Raw genomic sequence first — 16,848 nt, 5'->3', positions numbered from 1 at the left:
TTGCTTGTGGATGTGGTCTTAACTTTTTAATATAATATTTACATTATATATTTATATTTTTATATTATATATTTTTTTATATATTTATATAACTGGTGCAGTTTTTACCTCCTTCCAAATAAATTTGTCAGAGAAACAGGGAGATTGATGCTCTAAAAGAGAAACTCCACTCCCCCCAGTAAATATTTTTTTCTGCCTACAGGGAGTCAGCTACACCTGTCTCTTGTGAAATATCAACATAATTGGCATCTATGTTGATGGGGATATTCCTGTAAAGCAGGAAGACTGACAGAATGACTTTATGGTGAATACATAGATGAAGAGAAACTGTATTCTGATATGCACAAATTTGCATGGAAATATACACATATAAATATATTTGGGATCTACTTTTCTTTTTGGAGCCGTCCACCTCTCATTGTTTAATACCATATTTTATTCTTTGCCAGCAAAGCAGCCAGCATCGTAGTGTAAATTTAATTCTTCACTCAAAGTGAAATACAACGTGACACAACCCTTCGTCATCTAGTTGGGATTTCCCACTCTTAAAGGGTGGAACTGCTGTAGCTCTCTGTTCCTGCTGCCAGGACATCCGTGACACGGCATGGCAACACCAATTCTAAATCAAGATATGCTATGATTCTATTATTCCGTGATTTCTTTCTTCCACCAGGGTCTCTGTGGACAGCTCCCAGGTGGTTTTCTGTCTCCAGATACCCTGAGCCGCACAAGGAGCTCTAGCACTTATAGGATAGGACAAAATGAGTATCTACCGGGCAGCTGCAGACAGCCCCAAAATCACTCTACCCATACATAACATCACCCAGTGAGTAACCCTGTGCTGATGGGGATCTCCTTCCAGGCAGCTCTGATTTTTTTGTCATGATTGGTGGCTGAGAAGTTCCCTGACCCTCTTGCACAGTATCCTGCATCAGCTGCTGGAGTAGCTAGGGATGGCCACTGTTGAAGACAGGGCATTTGGTGCAGAGAGATTTACTGGTTTCATCTGTCTTGGTAGAAAATGGCAGAAGACAATTACTTAGGTAACTCATTTAAGCACCGAAACAGCTCTAATCCCTGGACCCATGCATATTCCCTCCCAGCCCTGCCTATCTCTCCATGCCATAGTGTTTCTGAGCATATTCTGGTTCAGGAGAAGAAAAACAAGAAAACATCTGGTGGTCTTGGAAGACAAGACTCATGACTAATCCTGCAATTGTTGAAAACCAGACCACTGCTTTTGTGCCTGCCCCGTTCCGTCCTTATCTGAACTAGCTCATTCAGGGGATTATCACTTTGTTTGCAATTCTCGGTCACAATTTACCTTGAACAAAATCCAATTAATAACATAGTTGCCTAAGAAGCAGCCAGGAGGCTGTCTGGAAGGAAGCATTTAGGAAACACTAGTAAGGAGTCCCCAGAAGAATAGTGACGCTCTTTCTTTTTCTAACACACACATGGATCCACACAATTTTATTTTTTTTTCATGAAGATTATAATCACCTATCCCAAATCCACACACCTCATTTTAATTAGAAGTAAATGCCCATTTGGAAACACATTTATACATGTGCATTGTCAGCAGATGGCCTTGCAATCAGTGTGTCTAATTATATAAATCTTTGAGAATTTGACTGAATCTAATTGTATATTGAGTTTATTTAGGCATCAATAGCCCTTGTGGGTAAAACAAGGCCAGAGCTGTTGGCAATTCATATTTAAATCACTGTGATGGATTGTTTCTGGGGAAGAATTCATCTCAGCTGCACTTAGATGTAGTCAGAGAGAAGTATCAGCCATCTCACGTTCCATTTATACCAGCAGAGAGGAATGGACACTTCAAGGGGGTGATCAGACTTGCTTTAGGTGTGTGTTTGGGGAGGAGATGAATCGTGTCCTCATTTTCTCTGAGCGGATCAATCAGTTCTACAAGGAGGACAAAAAGAGCACAGAGGGAGATGTCCTTTCCTGATCTGGTGAATCCCACCCAGAAAGCATGAGCTGGCCCTTTGGCAGGCTGCAAGCTAGGAGAAACTGCCAGAGTGGAAAAATAAATAAATAAATAAAATAGATGCCTGCAAATTCCCATGGCGGGATCAAAGGGAAGGCTTGAGCTGAAAGGCTGAGCATGCCTCACCTCTAATCACAGCCCCTAGCAAAACACCACTCAGAGCTGGAGGACCATGCGTGACAGCTGACAGGGCAGTGGCAAAGAGTTTGACCAGACCTACCACCCAGGCACGGCTTCCTCTCAAGAAAGCTGCAGAGATGTGTGGGTGGTGGCTGCTGCTATTTTCTCCCCTCTCAGCACATACCACCATGGAGTTGAAGGGAAAGGCAAGTCATCATTTAGCCGGCCACAAGGTATCATTGAGAACGGATGGAATGAACTCGGGCTATATTTAGATTGAAGATGGTTTGGTTTTCCCTCTCCTCTCCCTCAGAATGGAGTGGAGCGCACAAGACCAAAGCCATCTCCATGCAGTAACAGCAAAGGCTCTTATGCAAGGCCACTGCCCAAATACCCCAGACAAGAGAGATCCAGAAGACAGGCTGTAAAAATTGGGTCAGATTAAGATAATCAGTGGACAAAGGACCCCCAGTGCGTTGCAGCCACAGACAGTGGCCCCATATCCCTGCTCAGAGGCAGCTCTGCTTCTGCTGGTCCATTGCAGCAGGCATGCTATCTGGTGAAAACCCCCACCAGTAGCTCTGATGCCCACACCCACCCATCTCCCCAGGCATGTACCCAGCTTCACAGCAGCTCAGACAACAGCATATCCCTCTTCCCCCAAAGCTGGAGGCTGCAAAAGACTAAGCGTGACTTCGCTTTCCCGGATAGGCTTCACATTTTCCAGTTCATTGGATGTAAACTAGGATGACCGCCCTTGGGGGCTTGATTGTTTGTTTGTTTGCTTGCTTTTAAAATGCTGACACTACAGAAGAGTTAAGTTTCCTCTGGCATTTTTTTTTTTTTTTTTCTGTTCGCCAATGTGGTTTCAGGGCAAAGACATTCTAAATGAATGCCAAGCACCCACACCACCAGAGGCAGAGCTGCTGACTGCCGGCCCCTTTCCTCTTGTCCCCTGCCCTGATCTGGGGACTGTGTTTCATGTTCCATGCAGAAACCGGGCAACAGAATTAAATCCTTTTCATACCAATTGTTATGCCAGCTTCCCTGACGTTTTACCAATCTTGGCTTCATTACCTGGTCACCAGTGGCATCAGCTATGGCCTTAATGCTGCTGTCCCCTTTGCCTAAACAATGACATTAAGCTGTTTTTGTCCCAGAGAGACCAAGAAGGATAAGTGCACCCCTTGGCGCCACGAACGTCATTCACAGCTTCTTATCTCGGGGACTTTTTTTTATAAACCCACAGTATCTCAATCAAACACATAACTCTGTGCATGACAAGCCAGTAATAGCTAAGTTTGAAAGAAGTCCTATTAATAAAACCATTGCTAACCAACATCCGAGAGGTTATCTGGGGAGAGGTATTTAGACAATGCAAGAAAAGAGCCCCTCCAGAAAAATAAAGCAATGTTCTTCTCGTTTCATGGCACTCTGAGGAATCCCAATACAAACAGAAAGGTTTGTACTTAGCTGTGGCAGAGCTACTTTTGGAGAAGGAAAAGTGTTCTCTTTTTTTTTTTGATTTATTTATTTTTATTATTATTATTGTGCTTTTGGGAGGCCGATTTAGGAAGCAGAAATGCAGCAGATGGAAAGAGGCCCAGAAGACCATCAAGATCAGTATCATTGTGTTGAGATTGCATTTGTATTTCATAAGCATGTGGGTTTTTTTCCACTAAGACCTTTTAAACCTATTAATACACATCATCTCCATTGTACTCTCTCCCGTCACTTATGCATAGAGCAATTACAACGTACATAAACTCCTCCACTGTCCGTGGACAAACCTTGACACACGGTCAAGTCTCATTCCCTTGCTTTTTTTTTCTAGTCACTCCTGATTTCTCATCATCTCTGGCTTCTGAAACTCTTTTGGTACGTCTACATTTAGTTCACAGGCTTCCCAAGGACTTTTTTGTTTGTTTCTTTTCTGCTTATGGTCTGGTGGGTAAGGATGCATCACACAGCATAGACACTTGATCAGGACATGAGCTGTGACCCTGGACAGTACCAGATCCACTTGGTCTCCATGGGGGAGGGTTAACATTGAAAGTTTTGCAGGACAGAAGCCCAAACATAAAATTCTACCCACACTCTCTGTGGGTAGAATTGTGGTTGGTCCCCAATGCTTTCAGAAGAGAAATAGCTTCAGGTTGACCTGAAATTACAGTTTGTTTGTTTTTTTCTTTGTTTGTTTGTTTTTGTTTTGTTTTTGAATGGCAGAAAATATATTTTTTGGATTTCAAGAGCTGAACAGTTGACCTTTTACAATATCTAGCTACACTGATAATGAAAATGAAGTTAGGATAGAAATTAACCTTTATCTATAGCTGAATAGGTAAAGATTTTCAATTAAAAAATATATTATTTACTTCAAGATCAGGAAAAATGAGCGAAAGTCTTAATCAAGGTCATGCAGAGGATGCTGCCACATAAGGAAGTACAAAACCACATTTGTCTCCAGCACACACTTTTTTCTGACAGAATATGGTTACCTCGAATCTTTCTTTTATCTGGGTTTCCTAAGAGCTGAAAAAATAGAGCGTTATACCACAACTTTTGCTACTATACCTTCAGCAGACTTTATGGCTTCAAGGTCCCTATTTCAGCCTGAAATAAATCTGAATGAGGTCTGCCATGGCTTTTTATTACCTCTGGAAAGTGCATATAGAGGCCTTGTGTGAGGAGCAGTGTCTGGTTTGGGATTAGGAAGCACTGGGTTGGGTCTCAGAGTCACTCCATGAGATGCTCAGAGCTGTTACAGAGTTGGAGAAGGGAAGCTGAGGTAAGTGCATGACACTAAAAGTGATGGGAGGCTGAAGGATTACGGAGAGACAAGAGATCAGCAGTGCAGCCATGCTGAGAGGTCGATTTGGGGAACCCACGTGGCTCCTCCACGAGGAAGGAATTACAACACAACCCTGAACTTCTATAGCTCACACTAAATCTACTCTGCCAGAGTGTGGTGCTCTGAATCCCTGCTGAGTGAGGAACCACAGCCTGAGATGTCTGCAGAGCATGGGCTCAGCTTTGTCTCGTGCAGTGACTCAGAGCAGCTCTCCCTTTGGTGCTGATGCCCTGTGTCCTCTGCCTGAGCCAGAGCTCTGGGTGGCAGTCCCCTCTCAGGACATCATATCCTCCTCATTTCTTTGTTTCCTGTAAATACCTTTTTGGGTTTAATGAGCACGGCACTTTCCAGCCACCGTTCTCTTCCAAATCTGGCAGCAGCCTATAAATTGATAGTTCCTTTTTTATTTTTTTTTTGGATGGGGAATGCGTTGCCGCAGTTTTCCAGAGCGCAAGGGGAAATTCCAGAGCCTCAACAAGAGAATGACACAGATGCTCTGGAGAACAGAGACGGCTTCTGGCAACCGATAGCACCAGAAATATAAAACATTTTGTAGACTGACTGTTCTCCCTGTAGCTCCACGGTTTTTAGATTCTCCAGCCTTTTACTGACAGCTGGCCTCCCGCCTTCTCTGCAGCCCCCCCTTCACCAGCCTCACCAGCAGATGTTTGTTCAGATGTTCTCAACTGTATAAGAAATTATAAAAGCTAAAAAATACCCTCTGTTAAATCCTGGAGGGGAGCTTGGGGTGTAAGGGAGGTCAGACTTTGCCTGCACTGTCTGCTTGCAGTAGACAGTAGCTCTTGGGTTGGGTCGCTAATGGGGAAAAGTCCCAAGGATGCGGCTTGTGGACATCATTACACCAATTCCTGGGGGCTTCAGACCCTCAAAACTCCTTGGCAATGAGGAAATAGGCCCATCTCCCAACCCAACAGGCATGGAGACAGGTAGATTCCCCCATTCCACACTTAATTCTGGGTCAGCACTGCATTTGTACCCCTTACAGTAAAAGCACCTTAAGATGGAAGGTCTCAAAGAGGGCAAGTAAAAGCAGTCAACAGACAATTTATTTGGTGGATACGATAGGTTGGAAAAAATGTCCAGGAAGAGTCAAAAACTTCTGTGTTTAGTTTGGTAAACAGCTTAAGTAAGAAAAAAAAAAAAAAAAAAAAGAGAGAGAGAGAGAGAGAGAAAAAAAAAGGAAGCATTATTATTATTATTATTACTCTTATTATTTTAAGATAACAGCCTTTTTCCTTGGCTTTCATTCCCAAATCAAATGTTTTTCTCTTGTAAATATTGGCAGGTTTTTCTTTTCCTTTTATTTTTTAATTCAAGAATTTTTATATTGAAGTGGCATATTTCATGTAAAACTAAATCCCAGTCCCCCACACTAGATTACTCCAGGCCCTACCAAAACAATTCTTTTCAGGCTGAACAAACTCATTTCGAGTTGCCAAATGAGAATTTTTGTGGGTTTTTCTTGTGTCACTGAAACCTCCTCCTGAAAATCCAAGCTGTTTTCTTCTAATATTTTAATTCCCCCACCAAGCCTGAAAACGAGCACCCTTTGCTGAACCAGTTTTCCTCTCAGATGACACGGTTGTGTAAGCCCTCGCCGTTGCTGATTGACACACCAGTCATGCTTGTAGTGGATGAGGCCATGGGAGGCGTTCTGCTGGCCTAAATGAAAGGATCTTGATGGGTCTAGGGCAAGAAGTAGCAGAAAGGCGCCTTCAAGGCAAAGTCTCCTGAAAGCCCAGGAGTAGGGCTTGGAGGTGGAAGCTGAAACCCTTCCTCTTCAGACATAAATAGCCTTGGCAAAGTACCTCCACCAGCAGCATTGGCCACCACAACCATCTATCATGTTTTTCATCCTCCAAGGTCTTGTCTGGCAGGCTTTGGCAGCCCAGTGGCACAAGCAGAAAAGTCTTGGTGTCTTGGGTAGCAAATATTGAGGTTTCCCCTGACATCACGATACCATGCTCGTACTAATGCTCCAGCTCATACAGCAACACGTTGCAAACAAAGCTCAGCCCCAGAGCTCATTGCTTGAGCTCTCCAGGTGTCATTTTTTCCCCTGCTATTGGCACAGGGATGGGATGCCACCAGCCTCCAGCCCCCAGCAAATGCAGTCCATCCCCATATACTTGCAGCTCCTGCAAAGTCAAACGGCAGCTGGACCCTTTTAAAACACCGCACTCCTTGCCCTGAAACTGTCCTGAAAAAAATAGGATTAAGCCACCTCTGCCAGACACTCATTGCGATAACACACTGGCAGCAGGGAGAGTTCAACTTTTGTTTCTCGAAGCTGGCAGGCGCAGCGTGCATACCGCTCCCAAAATAATCACACTGTAACTCAGCCCCAGTTTCAAACGGGCCCAAAGTTCCCCGTAGCAAATCCATGAGCGCAAACTAATCTGTCAGTGGGATCCACTTGGCTTCATGCTGGGGGTGGGGGGAGTTGTTTTTCTCTCTCTTTTTTTTTTTTTTTTTTTTTAAATTATTTTCTGAAACAGGACATTATTCATTGTGAGATGAAAAAAATATAAATCATAGCGTGCTCTGATCTCGCGGTGCAACCGCAGCCGTACTGGATGTTCCTGCCCGACCCCAGCATCGCCAGGGAGCTCCAGTCTGAAAAGCTGAGCCCCAGCTGGGGGCTGGTCAAGTGGATGGAAATTTTGAAGCCTGACCTTCAATCGAAATTTGAAATTCTGATTGAAAAAAGGAAGAGGGAGAAACCCTTCCCTTCTCCCTCTCATCACCACGAGTTGTTTTCTTTTCAATTCACTGCAGTCTGCTGGGGTCCTTTGCTTGATTTAGAGGTTTATTAACTTACACAGAAAGAAGCCAAGTCTGAAGTTTCCTACAACCACAATTGGAGCTGATGTTTCAAAAGTTTTGTTTTGCTTTCTTTTTTTTTCTTTTTTTTTTTAAGTCCACTTGCAGCAGTGTCAAGGTCCAAGATCTGATCGCATTAACAAGTGCTCTGACCCATGGCTGTTTTCTTGGGGCTTTGCAGCAGAGTTTCACTCGAGACCCATGAGACCTGTGAAGGTTCCCCAGCCTCAGACCCAGATGCCCTTTGGGACCCACTGCAGCCACCTCTTGCCTGGTGAAGGAGGCGATGACGTTGGATGTAGTCAAGCCTGTGCGCAAGAGGTAGTGTTTATAAAGTGCTGTCACCAAGCAGCACGGCACACGATGACATTTCATTTACAGACAGATGAGGGGGGGCATTTGGGGTAGTTTCTTTGTGCAATCATTAAATCCTAGAGAAACAGCACTTTTACCCCTTGCCAGGCTATGACTGTTACCTACCAGTCAGCACCAGCCACAAACAGTGAAAAGTTATTTTCCTTACCAACATTTCATTATTTTTTTTCAAACATTCAGTGGTTATTGTCAGGCTGCTCTTAACCATAGCCGGGTTCTTGGTGAGCCTGTTTTTATCTCCTTGCTCCCCGGTGCTGTTTTGTTAAGGCTGGGTGGCTCATAAACCAGTTTGTTTTTCTAAGGCTGTTCACAGGAACAGGCTTCTCGGAGGAGATATTTCACCCACGTCTGCCCAGTGGCTGGGATGTTCTGCTGCTTCCCAGAAAACACAATTGATGGATTGTTTCTGTTTCTATTCTGGGCTTTGGATGCATTAATTTGCTGGAGCAAACAGCTTTCACAGCATGGATCAGACCCAGGGGCATGGCTCTCCTACACCTGTTGGAGGGCTGGAGAGGGGGCACTGGTCTCCAAACTGGCCATGCAGGCACCTTGCAGGTATGGTTTGTGCTTACACATGGAATGGGCATTTGGATAAAGAATACGAATTGCACAGGGGCATAAATGGATGTAAATATTTGCTCTTCTACATATATGTTTGCATGTATGTACATATCAATTTATACATACATATGAATATACACAGGCATCTATATGCACACTCACATTTCTGTCATGTATATATGCTTATGCATACATGCATATAGCATGTATGTATATACATACATACCACATACAAGAAAAGTATGAAACATAAGAAAGTATAAATATAAAAAGTATGAAATATAAGAAAACTCATTTTCACAACCAGACACACACATCAACTCCTGAGCCACCAGAGAAAAACAGAAGTGAGGGATGATCATTTATAAGGGACCACCATAAATCCAGATCCAGAGGCGAGGACCTCCCTTGGCAAGCATTTTTTCCAGTTGTGCTTAAAAAAAAAATAATAATAAATAAATAAAAATGCCCAATCTCTCAGTAGAAGCCAACGTAGATTTTTCAAAAAGTAAAACCCAGGTATTGATCTGGGATAAATCAGCACAGGACGTGGGTGGCTGGAGGGGTCTATGCTGATTGACCTCCACTGGGAATCAGTCCATAATGGGAACAGCATTCACAAGCAAAAGCCACCAAAACCCTTCCAAAGCCTTATCATTAGTGGCAATAATGCACCATTCCCTGGCTAGGGCAGGGGTTCTGGGAAGCAGTTATCTCATCAAAGGGAGCTGGGCTGCGTGCTGACCACATACCCTGAGCCCAGCACGATGCTTTCAGTTTAAATTTAGTTGAGTCCCTCTTCTCCCCAGCTGCTTTTTTTTTTTTAGGATTCAGATTGCAGATAGGACAGGGGAGGGAACAATGCCATGTAAGATGAATGCGTACAATGTAATGTGAATTTAAGTTCAAGAAGGAAATTTGCTTAAGAGTAAAAAAAAATGTTGGCGATTATATTGGCATTGCCCCTCTACTAATATTACATCTATTTCCTTTCCCATATTTCTTTCCACTTCTTTCTACTGCCAGCATATGATAATTTTATACATATATATATAAAATGAAATATTGTTAGGAAATATGCTTTGACATTGCTTTGTTATTGCTGTTTTTAATAATACCTGAGCTTTAACCAATCCTTTTGCTATTTGGAAACCTTACAGCGACGTCTAAGCAAACAAACTAGCCCAGGAGCTGTGGGAGGAAAGAGGATGAAGGTGGAGGAGCTTGCTATTAGTCTGACATCAGAAAGCTCCATAGTTTGAAGCCATTCAGAGCCACTACAGCTTTTAGAGGGGGCTGGGGTGCTTTGGGACCCAAAGTGCCGGTGCCTGTGCAGCGAGGTGGGCGCTGGCTTGGGCTGAAACCATGTGCATGGAGAAGCAGAATTTCCTATGCTTCTGGGCTTTGTGCAGAGCTAATTGGTCTCCCCACTTTGGGCTAGTCCAGATCAGGCACCGAGTGCATGCCTCTGATGGAAAATCAGTGTAGATACACTGCCTTGTCCTGCTGCCGTGGGGAAGAGCTCTGTATCAGCTTTTAGGTATTTGCATCACCTGCACTCTTCTAACACCTCCAAGCCCTTCACAGAAATCTGTCTCAGAGCTGTAATTATCGCTATCTCCATTAGCTGCTGGAGTGTAGAAGTGAAGGGATAGGTCTCTATCCAAGGTGACTGCTCCCAGGGGCACCGCTGGGGCGTGCACAATGATTTTTAAGGGCTCTTCAATCAGGGAGCTGCATTTCAGCCACCCACACTGGGAGTGTTTGGCTAAGGCTCTTTGTAGGCATCTTTAGAGACTCGTTGCCCTTGGCCAGCATGGCAGGGACTTCATGACACTTTGGGAACAGTGCAGTCACCAGCCTGCCCCTGGGAAGAGATGGGTGCAGGACCAGGAGGGAAGGCAGCCACTCATCACTTAGTCATGTCCTCAGCCCATCTCATGACTTGTGAGGCTCCGCTTCCTGCAGGGAATGATATTTTTTTGGTCACTAATGGGTGTTTTCCACCCTATCAGCACTGACACCAGGGCAAAGTCCACCTGGGCACTGCTGCCTGAATGCTAACATCCTCGCAAAAGTTAGGAGAAAACCAAAGTTTTTGTTAAGAGCTACTCTCCTCCCTGCCTCCACCCCAGCTACTCTTAACATTTTTCTCCCTTCTCCAAGTTAAGATTTAGCTGGTTTACGAGAGAAATAAATAATCTGTCTCTACAGTCCAGCTTTCCAGCAACTTGGGAAAAGTTAGCACTTTGGCCAGGGCCTTCTCCATGCTCTGAGCTGTGCATTTAATTTAAATTTAATAGTTATTGCACGTTACACAAATGGTGATTAAAACCATATTGATTGAGGTTTAGCAGTTATGTGAGAAATGCAGATCTTATTACAGAGCTGCTCCGTATCCAGAGTGTGCTTTTAATAACTCCCTGCTATCCAGGGGCAGATTGGAGAGAGGAAAAGGACCAGAGAGAAAAAGGCAAAGCTGGGAGGCACCGTTGGGAGGGACGATGGCCGGGCTGCTGGGTCGGGTGGCTCTCCCCCTGTTCCCACCGTGGGCAAACACCCAGAGCACAAGACCTGCCCAGCTATAGACTGTGCAAACAAGCTCACAGAGCCCTTATCCACGCCACGTGCTGGAGAAACAGACAAACACCCTGGCTGAGATCTCAGAAGATAAATTTCTGTGGCAGGATGCATTGCCACGAGGGCTTTCTAGGTCAGGACCTGCTACAGAAACACTTGAAAACCCCAGAAGCTGTCCAAACAGGGCTTATTTATTATTCTCCCAACCCATCCTTTCGAGAAGCTGCAAAGTACATTTGGGGGAATATCAGAAATAAACAGCTCTCGTGTCCTAGTTGGTCTGAGATAACGACTGAAAAGACAAAACGAACCAGAAAAATAGTAACTGCATTTAAACCACCCTGCTGAGGACAGTGCAAAGCCTTTCAAACCTGCTCTTGGCTTGGAGCAGTTCTGAGGGGCATTTGCATGCCTAAAGGCTGGGGAATGCTGCAGGGAGACCAGGGGCGCACAGACACGAGGAGTGCACAGACAGAGAGAAATGGAACATGCAGGGGTACACGGGGAAATGTGAAGGGAGGTGAGAAAAAAAACACCTCTAGCCACGTTTGCAGAAAAGCTTACTTTTAGTTTTTGGTGGTTAACACCCTCTACAAAAAAAAAAAAAAATCATCTTATTTTCACAAGATAGAAAAAAAGCCATGTTCAAAAAATTCTACTGTGCTCCTGGCTCTCAGCGATCCAGATACAGACTCAGAAAGCTGCACGTTTTACTGCTAAGGCCCAGAGATTCACTAATGCTGCAACTCTGAGTTACTTCAAATTTTAAAAAGAGTATATGAAACTTGACAGGTTTTCATCTGAATATCCCTTAGATAAGGCCAAGCTGTTTACAGGTTTGGATTTGTACTTCTCTCTGCCACAGACTTCAGACATTGCAGAAAAATTATTGTTTGGCAGCTGCACAACAAAGACTTGGAAGGGGAAACTGCCCAGAATCATTATTTTTATTTTTTTTTTTAAATCATACTACTATGTATTTTAGGGTGCCACTGAGCAATTTCCAATTTTTCAGGGAAAAATTCTTTTTCATTAAGAATGAAAACAGCTTTTGGTTTTGTGTTTTACTTGATGACAGTTTTAGTTGGAAATGAGGGAGAAAAAAATATTCCAGATTGGTCAAAATGTTCCCTTTTGCCCAAATTGTAGTAATTTCAACCATTAAAAATTTCTGGGTATTTTTTTATATATACACAAAGGAAAGAACCCTCTAAAATTAGTAGCTGCTTCAGATCAAAAGAATCTAAACAGAGGATTAACTAAAAAAGCTGAAACTGGTAATTTTCTTGATCCTTTTCATATTCTTTTGAAAACCCTTTGCAAAAATCCGTGTGTGTTTGCAAAACACTCCAGTGCCACCAAACTGCACTTGCCAAATCTCCCCGAAAAACATTTTTACGAGAAACGTCGCCCAGCTCTGCGAACAAGAGAGATACACAGAGATAGCCAGACTTTCACTGGCCCAGAAAATCCATCTGGAAAGCAACTTCAATTTCCAGAGCTGTTTGGTTTTGGCCTTAAGAATGAGTGGAATACACCACAAAGAAACCCTTTTGCTGCATACGAGTGCATGCTTCCTCAGTGTCTATTTCTTCACCCTTCTAGTTCAAGACAGCGTTTTGCTAGCAGCTGGTGAGGAACATCTCCTGTTTACAGGCTGAAAAACCAGAAGGGACGAAATATGATTATCATCCTCCATTTCTCTCCAGGGGAACCAAGGCACGAGCAGGTATTTGATGAGTGAGCCATGATCTGCCATGGTCTGCAAGAAAGACGGAGGATGAACCAAGGCTCTATCCTCCAGATCACCTTCCCTCTCCACCTGCTGATCTCACAGTCTCTTTTTCCACCTGATCTGATTCCCTTTCCCTTGTTTTCCCATCACAGCCCTTCAAAACCTGCCATTTCACAGTTCTGCACCCTGTCCCTTGGGGATGCCCCCAGCCCCAGGGAGTTGAGTCATCCCCCCATCCTGCCATCCAATGCAACATTTCACCAGGTCAAGGCCACAAATTGTTTCCTAGTGTTGAAATACCCCATTTGCCTTTCAGGCACTGCTGCACTTCTGCAAAGCAAGCTGCCAAATTCGTGTCAACCTGGGCCAGCTGCTCCAAAGGGAGGGACAGAAGGGAGAAAGGTGCTCTCTGTGATATTAAAAGCTGCCCCACAATGGCAAGTCAGGCTGGGAATGTCCCATGCTTCCAGAGTGACAGACTGTGATAAATAAAGGAGAGAATAAAAGAGCAGAGCTGTCTTTAGAAGTGTGCTATGGCAGCATGGCATTTTAACTATGCTTATCACTGGGGTCCATCCAGGAGGGCTTAAAGAAATTGCTACTGGAGCATTATAAGCATGAACAGCACCTGGTTTTGTGTACACAGCAGGGTGTCTCAGCCACTGACTCTTGAGAAAAAGCTTGAAGTAGCTGCTTCCAACAAACCCTCACAGCTGAGGAGGTTCTGGAGAGGGAACAAAGGCTGCTGACAGTCCTGACAGCAACCTCTGGCTGAGCTTCAGCTCCTCGTGCATCACCAATGGCACACCTCTGAGCCTCCCGCTATGCAGCAGGAACAAGACAGAATGGGAGAAAGTGTCATTTATAGAGGGAAAGTCCCATGCCATGGACCTCAGCTGTCCCAGAGGAGAGGAAACCCCTCCAGGAGAATGGTTCCCTTCCAGTTCCCACCTGCAGGAACTGCTGCCCAACGTGAGCTGAAGTCCCCAGCTCAGTTCTTTCCTAGGAAGAACCGCTGGTACTGAAATTGGATTCCCCACAGCTTCATAGGGATGATGGATTGGGAGGATGTGGGATTTTCTTTCAGACATGGTAAAGAGAGTTCAGGATCCTGAGGATCTAATTCTCTTTCCTGGGCAGCCCAGAGACAGGATTTTGGAGTTGATCCATCATTTCTTTTGGAGCAGAGACTCGGGTAGAACAGAGAACATTCAGCAGCCAAAGTCTATACAATGGAAAAGTTCCCAAACCTGCAGAAAACCAAATCTGTTGAGCTATATGGCGTTATAGATGCCACACAGTTTTACCGGTTTGTGACTGGCACAGCCCAGGTCTGGCAGTGGGCTAGTGATGAGCCCAAAAGTTTGCAGCTCTCTTGAGGCAGGGCACAAATATGAGATGGCAGGACTCCTCAGCTGCCACCCAAACACGACTCAAGTGTCCCTACCCTTCTATGGGCCCTCTTTACCACCACCTTATTTGATCTACTTAAAATGCTAATTTTAGGGTGAAATTAATGAACTTCTGTAAATGTCTCTTTCTCTTTAATGGGAGCCTGAAGAAACTAGCTCCGTCTTGTATATTTAACTTGTAGGTGCCTGAAATATGGCAGATGAATGCACTTTTTTAAACTTTCTTTCTTATTGGACTCAAAATGCTTTCCCCTAACCAAAATCTTGGGGCTCAGTAGAGCACATCCAGATCAAAATCAGAATACAGAATGTCAAATCAGGTCATTAAATAATCTTAAACTCATAAATTAGCTAACTGTATAACTAAAGTAGATAGCTATATAACTAGAGACACTCAGTGATATTAAATGCTAAAAGATCATGTCAGAACCTTTGGCCTTCCTCACTCACCCTCATATTTCCATTTGGTATAGGCTGAGCAGGACAGAACACCCTGCCCAGCTGGGGTTTGAGTAGAGCTGAGTAGAATTTATTCTTTTCTCATTCTTGTGCCCATCACAAAGATATCTGGGCACTTTGGTTCCTTAATGTTCTTGTGCAAGAGGGAAATGAGGGTACCTGTTAGTTAGTCATGGAAAATTTTTAACGACTCAATCACATTTTCCAGTGACTCTCTGCACTTACATGAATTGTTTATTAAGCTCCTGTGTTTAAGATAGTAACAAACTTATGCAGCCAAAGCTTTCAGGCTGGAGCTCTTTTTTCTTCACTATAACCAGCTGAGAGATATCTCATCTATGCTAAAAGTCCAGATTTCCTCACTAGAAGTCAGCCTTGACTTCAATTTTCAAATAAAGACTCATTCTATCCTAAGAAAAATATCTGTTATTTACAATAAGTGGCATGTGAAATATTATTCTAGAGCTAGGGGAGTTTGTGTCATTGTTATGCTGAAAAGGAGTTTGTCTCTCTGCGTCTGAAAATATCTGCCAGATCAATGCAATTTTAGAGCACATGCCTAGGAGGCATTTGCAGCACGCTAAATTAAAAATAAATCACAATAAACTTGCAAAAGTTCTCACACCTTGCCAGAGCACTGGTCCACAGCAAGAACGGTGAGTCAGAGGAAAATCCCATAAAAAATCGAAAGTAAAAACTTCCCACTGACTCCCAGGAGTTTGCAATGGGGTCTTTTGTCTTTGCTGAACTTTCAGTCATTTTGGCCTGGGGCCTCCTCAAAGCTCACTGCTCAAATTTCTCTGTGCTTGAAAGGCTCAGAAGAAACCACTGGGAGAGAAAGAGGCCCAGCACGGGCTAAGTTTAGCCTGGCAGGTGTCTGCCCACTTCAGAAACCTTCAAATATGCGAGCACAGGAGGGAAATTGCTCTCTAAAAGTAGTTCTACTGAGATGCACCGCAGGCCAATAATAACAGTGGTGATGACAATGGGAATATGTAACACCTGTGAGGAATGAAACCGAGGGGAAAAATAGGTTGGAGAGCGAGAAAGATGAGAGGGTGTTGGGAGGTAGAGCCCATGTGGAGGCCACGTACAGCTGACTCGATGCCTGATCTTGGCGGCTTAGGCATGCACATGGACAGAGTTCCCACTTCTTTCTCCAGAAAAACTTGGCCAAATTCCCAATGTGATCTTCAGACATCCTAAAAGGTTTCAAAGTGACCAAGACTGCATCTTCCCTGTGTCTTACTATAACATAACATTATTTCACCTTACAATCTGGACATGGTACAGGTACGCTATATGGAATATCCAGGCAGATTTTCTTCTGAATCGGACGTGTCCTTATTAGTTGGATGCCTTCATTTTGTCTCAGAGCATCATTTCCTCAAAGACTATGAGAAATGGGCCCCACAGTGATTGCTGTGCTACATGGGTGGCTCAGGGACAGCAGAGGGAAGAGGTTCATCAATATGCTAAAATTTTAATCATGCCTGTCTTACCTTGGGCCCAATAATTTTTTTTTTTTTTTTCTAGCAAGAAAAGGCCACTCTTTTCCAGTGCAAGCCCTGTTGTATCATGCTTTCCAAGGATCTGTGTTACAAAGCACCCTGCACTCCTGCCACCAGTCAGCCATGAGTTTACCTGTTGCTGAGCCTCATACAGAAGTTGGGGACTCTTATTTACACACAAAAAATCCTTCTTCCTCCAGAGCTACACTCAAAACCACTCTTAATCTACATAAATTCAGAAAATCAGGGCATGTGCATCACAACTGCTGATTGCATACACAAATGCCCCAGAAACATGCCAACAAAACCTGTGTCTCATAGGTGTGCCTCCCCACAAACACAAAGGTGTCACATGCAACACTGCCTTCATTGTAGTCACATTTAGA

General features: G+C 44.0%; 1 protein-coding gene across 2 annotated transcripts in view; it reads right to left on the bottom strand.

Annotated features, from left to right (window-relative positions):
- Window positions 1-16,848, bottom strand: part of MYL3 (myosin light chain 3) — a 35,426-nt gene that overhangs the window by 14,028 nt on the left and 4,550 nt on the right. The gene's annotated exons all lie outside the window — the stretch shown is intronic.

The sequence above is a fragment of the Anas acuta genome, chromosome 2 (assembly GCF_963932015.1).
Source record: "Anas acuta chromosome 2, bAnaAcu1.1, whole genome shotgun sequence".
NCBI classification, from domain to species: domain Eukaryota; kingdom Metazoa; phylum Chordata; class Aves; order Anseriformes; family Anatidae; genus Anas; species Anas acuta.
This window is presented reverse-complemented; position numbering and strand designations above follow the sequence as displayed.